The sequence below is a fragment of the Pongo abelii genome, chromosome 12 (assembly GCF_028885655.2).
Source record: "Pongo abelii isolate AG06213 chromosome 12, NHGRI_mPonAbe1-v2.0_pri, whole genome shotgun sequence".
Lineage (NCBI taxonomy): Eukaryota > Metazoa > Chordata > Mammalia > Primates > Hominidae > Pongo > Pongo abelii.
Window position 1 is genome coordinate 75,229,922 of NC_071997.2, and position 12,313 is coordinate 75,242,234.

General features: G+C 38.7%; 1 long non-coding RNA gene across 1 annotated transcript in view; it reads right to left on the bottom strand.

Moving 5' to 3' along the window:
• LOC129057698 (uncharacterized) overlaps nucleotides 1-9,124 on the bottom strand; it is a 49,105-nt gene extending 39,981 nt beyond the window's left edge. Inside the window, exon 1 of the long non-coding RNA XR_008522410.1 lies at nucleotides 9,033-9,124. This is a non-coding gene — a long non-coding RNA (uncharacterized LOC129057698). The remainder of the gene's footprint in view (nucleotides 1-9,032) is intronic.
• Nucleotides 9,125-12,313: the final 3,189 nt, after the last annotated feature.

Genomic DNA, 12,313 nt, shown 5'->3' on the forward strand with positions numbered 1-12,313 from the left:
GTTTGGCAGGATATAAAATTCTGTGTTGGAATTTATTTTCTTTAAAAATGTTGACTATTGGTCCCCAGTCTCTTCTGTCTTGGAGGGTTTCCACTGAGAGGTCTGATGTTAGTCTGATGGACTTTCCTATGTAGGTGACCTGGCCTTTCTCTCTGGATGCCCTTAACAGTTTTTCTTTTATGTCAACCTTGGAGAATCTGACAATTATGTGTCTTAGGGTAGATCTTTTCATGGAGTATCTTACTGGGGTTCTCTGGATTTCCTGAATTTGAATATTGGCCTGTCTTGCTAGGTTGGGAAAATTCTGCTGAATGATATCCTGAAGTGTGTTTTCCAACTTGGTTCAATTCTCCCCATCTTTTTCAGGTACTCCAATTAGTTGTTGGTTTGATGTTTTTACATAGTCCCACAGTTCTTTGAGGTTTGTTCACTCCTTTTCATTCTTTTCTCCCTAATCTTGTCTGCCTGCCTTATTTCAGCCAGATATTCTTCGAGCTCTGATATTCTCTCTTCTGCTTGATTGATTTGATTATTGATACTTGTGTTAACATCATGAAGTTCTCGTGCTGTGATTTTCAGTTCCATCAGGTCATTTTTGTTCCTCTCTAAACTGGTTATTCTAGTTAACAGCTTCTGTAATCTTTTATTATGGTTTTTAGCTTCTTCGCGTTGAGTTAGAACATAATCCTTTTAGCTCAGAGAAATTTATTATTACCCACTTTCTGAAGCCTACTTCTGTCAGTTCATCCATCTCAGCTTCAGCCTGATTCTGTGCCCTTGCTGGAGAAGTGTTGCAATCATTTGGAGAAAAGACATTTTGGCTTTTGCAATTTTCAGTGTCTTTGCTCATCTTCGTGGATTTATCTACCTTTGATCTTCGAGGCTTGATGACCTTTCAGTGGGGTTTTTGTGGGGTCTTTGTTGTTGTTGTTACTTTCTGTTTGTTTGTTTGTTTGTTTTTGTTCTAACAGTCAGGCCTGCTGCAGTTTGCTGGGGGCACTTCAGACCCTGTTTGCCTGGGAATCACCAGTGGAGGCTGCAGAACAGCAAAGATTGCTGCTTGTTCCTCCCTTCAGAAGCTTCATCCCAGAGGGGCACTGACCTGGTGCCAGCTGGAACTCTCCTATATGAGGTGTCTGGTGACCCCTGTTGGGAGGTCTCACCCAGTCAAGTCAGGAGGCATGGGATCCAAGACCCGCTTAAGGAGGCAGTCTGACTTTCCCTTAGTGGAGCTAATGCACTGTGCTGGGGGAATTCCCCTTACCTGGCTCAGCCAGTCTCTTCAGAGCCAGTTGACAGGAAAGATTAAGTCTGCTGAACTTGAGAATGCAATGCACCCACCCCTGCAGTGCTCTGTCGCAGGGAGATGAGATTTCTGTCTGTAAGCCCCTGACTGGAGCTGCTGGAATTCCTGCAGGGATGGCCTGCCCAGTGAGGAAGGATGGCTCTGGGTCCAACCTAAAAAGGCAGCCTGGCCATGATCTGCCACAGCCTTTTTGCTGCACTGTGGGAGAATTCCACCCAGTCCAAACCTGTCAGTCTCCTTTACACTGTCAGGGGAAAACCACCAACTACAGCTGCAGTAATGGCAGTCGCACCTTCCCTGGAAACTCAGTCCTCCCATGCAGACTGCAGACTGCTGTGCTGGCAGCAGGGGTCTTAAGCCAGTGAGTCTTAGCTTTCAGGGCTCCATGGGAGTGGGACCAACTGATCAAGACCGCTTGGCTCCCTGGCTTTAGCCTTTCCATTCCTGTGAGGTTCTCCTGCCTCACTGGAGTTCCAAGTACCACTGGAATATGTAAAAACTCCTGCAGCTCAGTGCCAGCCTGAACAGCCACTGGCAGGAGTGGCTGTCGTTGGTTATCCCAGTTTTGTGCTTGAGACCCAGGGCCCTAGTGGTATAGATTCACAATGGAATCTCCTGATCCGCGGATTGTAAAAATCCGTGGGAGAAGTGCGGTATCTCTGGTGGGTAGCACAGACCCTCGCTGTTTCCCTTGGCTGGGGGAGGGAGGTCCCCCCACCTCATGCAGCTCCTGGGTAAAGTGACACCCCACCCTGCTTCTGCTCACTCTCCATGGGTCACGCCACCTGCCTAATCAGTCCCAATGAGATGAACTTGGTACCTCAGTTGGAGATACAGAAATCACCCACCTTCCGTGTTCATCTCGCTGGGAGCTGCAGATTGGAGCTGTTTCAATTTGGCTGTCTTGGTCCCTTTCTCAGCATTGCAGATTTCTTTAAGCTCTCCCTGTCCCCCACCTCCATCCGTCAACACAAATGAACCACCACTTAAGGTTCTGGGCAATTCACCTCTTCCCTTAAGTCATCTTGGCCATTTTAGCTAGAAATGTTCTCTTTCAAACATACTTTCATTTCTCTAGAGGCCATCCATGTGCCATGAAATTAGTGGACTAATATGCCTAAAACCAAACTTCATTGTGCAACCCTAGTACTGACTGTCTCTAAGTGATTGTATGGCTGTAGTGGAAGTTGTGGTGAAGTTTTGCTGAGGACACTGACATCAGGTGGGCCAATCTCAGACCCCAGTGGTAGCAGGAATGCTAGTGTGTATGTCCTTGGGCCCTGGAGTAGCAGGCTCTGGCACTTGGTACAGGTGACTTGTTCAGGTGCTATCAGTGACAGTGGTGGTCCATGCAGGTGGGCAGGTCTTCAGGGCCCTGGGCAGAGGGCATGGCATATGTGATGGCAGCAGCTGTGGCAGGACGACCCTTTGACTCCCAAGTGATCTGCACTGGTGTTGGCAATGGCTGCAACTGCTGTGTGGCTAAGTCAGTCCCCAGGCCTGCTGGTGGCATGTGCAGTTTAGGGCTAACCCTGGTGTAGTGGCAGGAAGAGTGGACTTGTTTTCAGGCCCCCAGGAGGAGTGCTCAGTGGCCAACGGTGGTGGATGGAATGGAGTGATTCCCAAGCCTTCAAATGACATTCTTGAATGCTGGAAATTCAAGGCAGGAAGAGAGGAGTAGGTCTCAGGTGCCCCAGGTGCATGTGGGTGCTGGCTGTGGTAAACAGGGTGAGGTGATCTCCAGGTACCAGTGAAGTCTTGTATGGGGAAGACATCAATGGTGAGGAGGGGTTGCTGCCCTTATGGCATGTGCGAGGGCACTGTGTCCCTGCTGCCAGGGAGAGGACGGTTGTTTAATAGCAGCATTTGTAGCCAGGTGGCTGCGGAGTGTGTCTTTTGGCCCCAGGTGACAGCTGCAGGCATGGTAACTTATTCTCAAGGTACATATAAACGCACATTGACCTCGATGAGGGTGATGGGGGTGCTGCCAGTGACTTGTGCTTAGGGTTCCAGAGGCAGCAGCCAGCAATGGCAGTGGCTGGGGGCAGCGGATTTCAGTGGGGCTCCAGGGATGTGAAAATGTATGTTATTACGCCCCAGGGTGGGATGCAATCTGGTGGTGTCTTGGCTCCCAAAATGGTGCTGTGCTGCTGCTTAGGTTTTGGCAGTGTATGGGCCTCACCATGAGCTCTCTCTGGAGTAATGCTTTTCTGTAGTCTCTAGGTAGCTTTCTATGTTGGTTTCAGGACGTGTGACTGTCAAGGGGCTCTCCTGTGGCTAGAATCACAGGAGTCTACTTGGGGATGTGGATGGCTGGGGATGTCTGAGTTGCTCTTCCCCCACATTGCAGACCCTACCCAGTGCTCCTGGTCAAGCCTGGCCTACCTGACTTTTCTCTCCTTCCTTGCCTTCCTTGCTTCCTGTTACTTCTCTGTTGAATTCTGGTGTTTTCTTAGGCACTATATTTCAAGTGTGATCATCTCCCTATTTTGGTTCTTTGTGAACAAGGCAAATGCTAGATACCTCTAGTCAGCCACCTTGAAGCCCTTCCCTTATTGGAATTTCAGAATGACTGAAGGAACGTTTTAAATTTTGGCTTAATAGATTATGAGGTACAACTGTTTCCTTAGATAATCCATAATATAAAAATATTTAATATTTTCTTTCAGGGGTCATTATATTTCCCAGGTAAGCATAAGGGGATCAGGACTCCTTGCCAATAATCTATGAGATATGAGACAAGAGGGAGTTTGGAATCTCAGTACAGTTTGGAATTAGTCAGCACCTCTGTTTTCAGGATAATATCCTTCTTAACTTGTCTAGTATATCCAGATGAGAGTCCTTCAATTTTAACCTGTCCAATATTAAATCTTCAGTCTTCTATGAGTATGGAGAAGAAGAGTGCTGCTCCAACTGCACTAAGTAAGGTGGAGAGAAGGTCTTGTAGTCTATCCTGCACTCTGACCATTTCTTAAAATGGCTGAGTGTCTTCATTTACACTTACAGATTTAATGGCGGCATGAGTTCGTGGTCCTTTTGTGAGTACTGAGGCAAAACTCAAGTTACTTCTTGGCTTTCCCCATGGTAGCTTAGGATTCGTCTTCCATAGATTCAATGAGTAAGTAAGTTACCACTCTTCCATATGTTTTCTACCTTCTAAAATGTTGCTTACTCCTCTTTTATTCTCCTCTTTTATTCTCTTTGTGGATTTATGTCTTTTCAAAAAACCCTTTACTATTATTTCCCATGTTTGGGTGGAAGACAAACTCAATACAGATGGTCCATAACTTATGTTGGTTTAACTTCGATTTTTTACTTTAAATTGGTACAAAAGTGATAGGCATTCAGTGGAAACTATGCCTCAGTATAGTATTCAATAAATTACATAGGATTTTTGACACTTTATTATAAGATAAGCTAGACGTGTTAGATGATTGAGCCCAACTGCAGGCTCTCTAACTGCTCTGAGCATGTTTAAGGTAGGCTAGGCTAAACTACAACTTTCAGCAGGTTAGTTGTATTCGATGCATTTTTGACTTACAATATTTTCAACTAACAGTGGGTTTATTGGGACCAGGACCCCATCATAAGTCAAGGGGCATCTGTTTGTATATTTAATCAACAATCTTTTTGCATGTTAATGTTTAAAGATGAAAAATACGTTAATTACTAGCAGCACTAGACAATTTGACAGTATTACATATACAGTATTATATATATACACACATATATGTTTATAACTTGTTATCTATATTTTTAAAGATATAGATATAAATATAAATAATTGGGGTGAAATTCTTAAACTTTTACAAATAAGTGTCATGAAAGAGATTTTGAACACTACTGGCCCACAAAATGAGGAAAACATTCTTAAGTTTGTCATAAATACTCCAGCAAGCTATCCTGGACACATTTTTAGGACTCCTCTTAAGCAGTTCCCCATGCTCTTCCATCTATATGCCTCATCAAAAAGCTACTAGATATTCCCTGAATACGCCAAGTGAGGAGTGGATGGTAAATAATTTCCTCTCCTTTGTTTTCTCTACAAAACCCACACAGTGCTTCTTCTATAGGTTATCTAAGATAATTTCTAAATCACCCTTATATTCTTGAGATGCCAACTCTGATTCATCTGCTAAATATTTATTGACCCTCTGTCTTTTATACATATTAATACAATGTGAAATGCAATAATGTGCAGTGTCAGACTGGATAATTGCGGTAACAACTGCATGTTAGTCCAATCGTATAATTTTATGTTAACTTGAGGTTATTCTCCCTTTGTGTGTATAATTAAATTGTTATGGCTGGCTCAATTTTCAGAATTAGTGTTTCAGAATTAGAGAAGTGTAGGAGCTGAAGAAATCCTGAGAAAGGACACCTAAAACAGATAATTCTTTGGTAAGCAAACAAGGTTATTGATGAATTTCCATGTATTCATTTCTAAAGAAACACTTTATTTTCTCCCCATTTCTGTTCTTTCCCAGGAGGGATTGCCCCTAAACACATTCATGGCCTTCCTGACCTTTTCCTCAATCTGTCTCTAAGGGGATGCAGTGATTGACCTGATAGCTGCATTAGAGAAGAACAGCTCTAACAATTTATCAAAATCCACCTAATTTCTCCTGGAGGAGGCACAAGTTGAGTTATGCCTGCAGAGGTGGCTCTTCATGGGGTGGCTGCCCACATTTAGTACCCAATTCTATGCCATTTGGTTAACATGCTCTATCTCAGGCTCTACCCAAAAGAAAAATGATGTTTTGGCCTGTAATTGGGATTACTCCTTGTTTTATTATTTTTATTTTTGCTTATGCAGCTTATTGAAAAATCTTTCAATGATTTCAACCTTTCCAATCAATTTGTTTTGGATTTCCATTTAGAGATCATGAAAATATAAAATAATGTTTCTAAAATATTCTTCTGCTTTTCAATTTGAAGTTCAAGAAGCATAAAATTTAATAAAATTATTTTAACACTTTTTTATTCAAAACATTTTAGTCTAAATTTCTGGAATTTGGCCAAAAGATGTATGCATTTTTTAAATGGTATCTTCTGTTATTCTTTTCTTCTTCCTGATCATTTTTATAAGTGTTGCTTAAATATTTCTAACTTAAAATGTCATCTACTGTGCAGATTCTGGGTATCCATACCAAGTTTTAGAATCAGAATTTCTGGCAGACAGACCTTAGAATTATTATATTAATACATATGCCAAGTGATTCTTACCTTTTAACTACTATGGGCAACCCTGATCTACACAATTGTCTTGCTACTGATGGTAGAGTAGACATGTCTGGCAAAAGTCAACAGTTATTGAAATACAGATTTAATATACTGGAACAACAAATAGGTAGATTAGTAATGTAAGATTCATGGATCTTTCCAGCATTGCCCGACCAGAAATAAGCTGGATGTGGTGGCGCACATCTGTAGTTTCAGCTACTTGAAAGGCTGGAGGATTTGTTGAGCCCAGGAGTTTGAGATCAGCCTGAGCAAGAGTCAGACCATGTCTCTAAAATCAATTAATAAATTAATTAACTCAAATAATCACTGTGTTGCAGCTTGAAAAAATTCAGGCAGGAAAATTATGTCAATCAATAAATTGTACTACCCTGTATTCCCAGAGTTTGACTTTTTCTGGTATCTCATCATGGGAGTTTATAGATAGCTGCCTTCTCTGTTTCTGCTAACCACAATCAACTGCCATGGAAACATACTTTCATTATCTAAAAACAGAGCATGGTGATTTAAACTAATCACAGAATGAGTTTATGTGCATGTCTTCCATACACAATAACAGAAAAGAATAGAAAGGCCCACTCAAAAATATGTATGAATTTCTCCTCAAGCTTTCAAGATTTCTGAAGTAAAATATGCCTAACATTTTCAAAACTATTATAGCATTTATGAAACACACATACATACACACACTTCAGACAGTCCATGAAATAAGCCCTATTTAATTTTAAATAGAGTTCTCAACAGTTACAATAAACCAAATAACTATTTTTCTGACTAAACGGCAAGGTACTTTAAAAGCCATATATCTAGAATACTAGCAAGTTGGAAGTAACAATTTTATTGTAACTTAATCATAGAACATAGAAAAATCACTTTTTCTGTATTCTATTTCTTCAAAGCAGGTGACTATGTCCAGTCCACTCTCAAAAGGAGGTGATTGTAGAATCATGTAAATAATAGGAGACAGGGATAATTGAAACTGCCTATCACTTACCCAGCATCTATTCACTTATAACCGTGGGGATTTCTTGACTTGTCATATATATCATTATGTAACCAAACCCAGGTTTGGCAGCTCACTGCTCAAAAGCCAGACTTGAGACACAAGGGTTAGTAGGGAGGAAAACGGGTATATTTGGAGAATCAGCAAACCAAGAAGATAGTGGACTATTGTCCTAGAATATCACCTTAAGTCAGTACAAAATTTAGACCCTTTTGATGTTATGTTAAGGCCAGGGGAAGAGAAAGAGATTGAGATCAAGAGGTAACTAACAACCACAGACATCTGGGCACCAGCGAGTGTTCAAGAAGGTTGGAAACTTCCTTCTCCTTTGTCAGGTCACAGTGCTCCTCTAAGTCTTTAACAAAACATAGTTAGTTGTTTACATACTTTTCCTTTAATTTCAGAATTAGTTTTTTAAACTACATGACTGCTGCTTTTGGATATTATTTTAGTGTTCTAAAATTATCCTGGCCTATGTGTAAGAATGGGTAAAGGTTATTTAAACAAAAATGGAGTTAGTTATGTTAGTTCTATTGCTGTTTTATTGTTATAATCAAAAAGCCCTCCTTCTGACTTTTTTTCTTACTTTTATTCTCATTTTCCTAGCAGACGGCAAGTTCCCCAATTCTTACTTTTTTGTTTATAATATATTGCAACTGCTATATTTTATTTTATTCAAGCCATTTAATTAAATTTTCTGTCTCCCTGGGGACAGAGGAGGGACTTAGATAAGACTCCTATTTGCATTGCTCGCTCATTTTGTGCTGTGTTCCACAGACCATAAAACCAATTTATCCGTCTTGTTTAGAAAATGTGTACACGAGTTGATTGGCATGCCCTCTTATATATTTAAAACATACATATTTATCATTATTCATGAATTACTGATCTGATTTTTAAAAAGTTTTAGTCTTATAGTGAGTCCAAATCCTCCAATCCAATGTTAAAACTTTCTCAGTGTTGACAGAAAAAGTGTCTAATTTTTAAGCCAACGCCTTTTCCTGTGCCATGTACTTGACATGTTATTTAATAATATTCGTCATTTTGTAGTTTTTTTACTACTTATGCAAACAACATAGTGAAGTTTCCCTTTAATAATAATGCAAACCAACATAATACACCTTCAGTAAAATATCTGGAAGTATTTGGCAACAATACACCAAAAAAGTGCCACTTAAAATTCTTATATTTGTGGTAAGCATTTTACAAAAGAAATAAAATATCAGTTTTGAAACATGATCCATTCAATAGTTTTCATAAATATCCTATTGTATTACATTTATAAACTATATAAAGACCATACCAATTTTTTTGTCTTAGAATAGTATATGCTACAATTCAATACTTTTTTGATATTCCATTTTAATATAATGCTCAGAATAACAATTCACTACAATTTCTTATTGCTACAACCAATTAACAAAATGTTTTCCTGATGTACTTAAAGTGAATATACTTGAATACATAAATATGAAGAACTACCTGTTTTAGCCATATGTTGTTTGCCAGAGTGACTATATTTACTTATTAGCTAAGAGATTTGAGTCACTTGCAGCTTTGGAATTAAGAATGTCAACAAATAGAGGGTCATTGCTGATGAAAGGAGAAGAGAATACAAAATGTGAGCATGAGAGAGGAGAAAAAGAATATTCAGAGAGGAACTGAGATCCAATTGTACAGAACGTTTAATTATAACACAGCATATGTGCTCCTAAATATCACTGCATTATGCAAATATGTGCAATAAAAAGTATGGAACTCATGAATAAAATAGATTAGGAGCACAATGCTCAAAATGTCATCAATGACATATTAAATAATATTGATAGGAACTACATTCAAAGGAGTAACATAGTTTTACATGTGCTAAATGGTTAAGAAATGCATCAACAGTTCAAAAATATGGCACTTGATCTTGAAAAGACCTGATGTTTGCTTGCGGAAGTAGTTCTCAGAATGGTAGTGAATTATTGTGAGGCAATGGAAGAGGGGCTATCCAAAATGTGATGGAAAGTTTTAACACCAGATGTGGATGGGTAAACTCATGGTCCTCTGGTCAAATATGACAGTTAAGCAATCTTTTACAGACTTAAATCCTAGGATATATTTTTCTGCTTTTGAGATATAGGTTTGGAGGTATCTGCTTATATATAATACTTGTCCACTGAAACTGAAAAACAAAAATTCCAATATATAGTCTTTTCCTGTAATCAACTTCTGCATCACCACTGGTAATTCTTGTGCAACTTTCTCATCTGTTCTCACAGCTTTGCTCAGTAGCTGTAGGGTTTGGAACTCATATTTGAAACTACTACTCTTAGACCCTATTAGCACTAAAAAGAGGCATTCTAGGAGAATTTGGTGCTTACCATTTAAAATCCTCATATATAATTAGTGCTTTCTCTTTGGTTGTAAAGAGCTTGTTTCTGATTCTTTGGTTGTTTGAGTTTCAAGCCATATGGTTGATAATCTTTCCATTTCTTTAGGCTTTCTTCTTATTGACTTTGCAGCACTTGATATTGTTATAGCTATTGACGTTTGTTTGCTTTTCATTGTTTTGTCTTTCATAGTCTGCCATATGTGTTCCTTTACGTCCACTGCTTGGAGACATCACATGTTCTCTCAGGTTTTGGTTTTCTATCTTTTTAAAAACATTTTATTATTTCAAGCTTCACTTCAACACTTTAAACTTCTGTTTGCACCAACTTCATGGTATTTTTGAACCAGGACTCTAGAACATGTTTTGAATAATAAATGAGTGCTTTTACTTTTATTTTGTTTCTGTTTTTTGGCTTTTTTTGAGACAGAGTCTCACTCTGTCGCCCAGGCTAGAGTGCAGTGGTACAATCTTGGCTCACTGCAACCTCTGCCTCCTGGGTTCAAACAATTCTCCTGCCTCAGCCTCCCAAGTAGCTGGGATTATAGGTGTGCACCACCACACCTGGCTAATTTTTGTATTTTTGTAGACACAGTGTTTCACCATGTTGGCCAGGCTGCTCTCGAACTCCTGACCTCACGTGATCCACCCACCTAGGCCTCCTAAAGTGCTGGGATTACAGGCATGAACCACCATGCCTGGCAGTATTTTTGTGTTAATATAAAAAAAGAAAACTTCACAAATGTGAAGAATAGCAGAACATATTTTTAGGATTGTGAATGCATTGAATTAAGAAAACTGGTATATGTTTGAAGTGTGTGCTTCTGTGTATTTCGTTTATTGTTATACAGGCTGATTTAGCTGAGTGCAATTTTCTGCTTTCTCCTAATTTTACTTCAAGAAATGAATCATGCTTAAACAAATGTGAAATATTTATTATGCTCGAATTGATCCCTAATGCATCAATACATTGGAGCAAATTTACCTTTCCAAAACAAGCATAAAGCATAAGTACAAATATATTTCAATAAACAAATAAATAACTTTAAAATATACCAGAATTTAGGAGAGTTTTGATACTCTTCTTATTTGAGGAAGCCTGCAATTTATTTTTTTTCATATTACTTCCTGGTATAGTACTTTGTCTAACATATGTTTGGCATAAATTCTGAAATCTTTCTTTTTATTTCTACCCTTTCCTTCTTTAAGACAAGGTATATAAGCAGCAAAATGGTAGTGTTTGTTACTGTTTTTTGATGGTTTATACTAAAAAAGGGGCTTTGCAGCACTGCTAGAGCTAAATCTGTCACCCTTTCAAACGTTACCATTATAACTGAGAACAATTTCCAAACATGCAATTCTGGATTAAACAAATAACATTGTTATTCCTCAACAGGCAGAGTATATGAATTCTCAGTATATAATGATGCAAACATTCAAGACCCATATTGTATATTATATTTTGTAGAAATGGTTTTCCATATTTTTACTCTTATTGACTGTAATTTAAGATTCTTCAATTCTTATTTTAACCATCTTTCCACTAAAGATTATAGATTAGGTGGTGAAGCCCCATCTCTACTAAAAATACAAAAATTAGCCAGGCACCAAGACAGGTGACTGTAATCCCAGCTACTCAGGAGGCTGAGGCTGAGGCAGGGGAATCCCTTGAATCCAGGAGGCAGAGGTTGCAGTGAGCCGAGATCATGCCATTGCACTCCAGCCTGGGCAACAGAGTGAGACTCTGTCTCAAAAACAAACAAACAAACAAAAATTGTAGATTAGGGATATCCTAGTCTGATAGAGGCCAAGAAAATCAAAGAGATGACAGGGTAAGATGCCCTGGTCTGAGGCCAAGAAAATCAAATAGGTGACAAGATAAACTGATTCAGAAATTAGCAGTTTAGAAATTAGCAGTGTCTTTTCTTCTATTGTGTCATCATCAAAATTATAAAAGTATTTTTTTCTTCAGCACTTTCCAGGAAATAGCAATATTTCTTCCTAACAGAAATTCATACAATATATTATTTCATATCCTGCTAAGACTCAGCGGTAATGCAACTGACAATCCAATGGCTTTACAAATAATTAATTTGCATTTCCCTAACAAAATATAAATTGAAGATCTTCTCATTTATATATCTTTTTCCCCATGTCTTTTTGTATAATTTGCCCATTTTATTGTAATACATTTTTATCAAATCCGTAAATTTTTATTGATGCATAAGGTTTCACATAAGTTGTAAATATTTCATCTGACTCTCAATTTTCTGTTTATTTTTTGCAGCATCTGTCATACACACTTTGCAGTTTGATAATACAATATGTCTGTCATTTACTTCATAGACTTTGGGTTTTCCAGTTTACTAAAGAAGTTATATTCTAA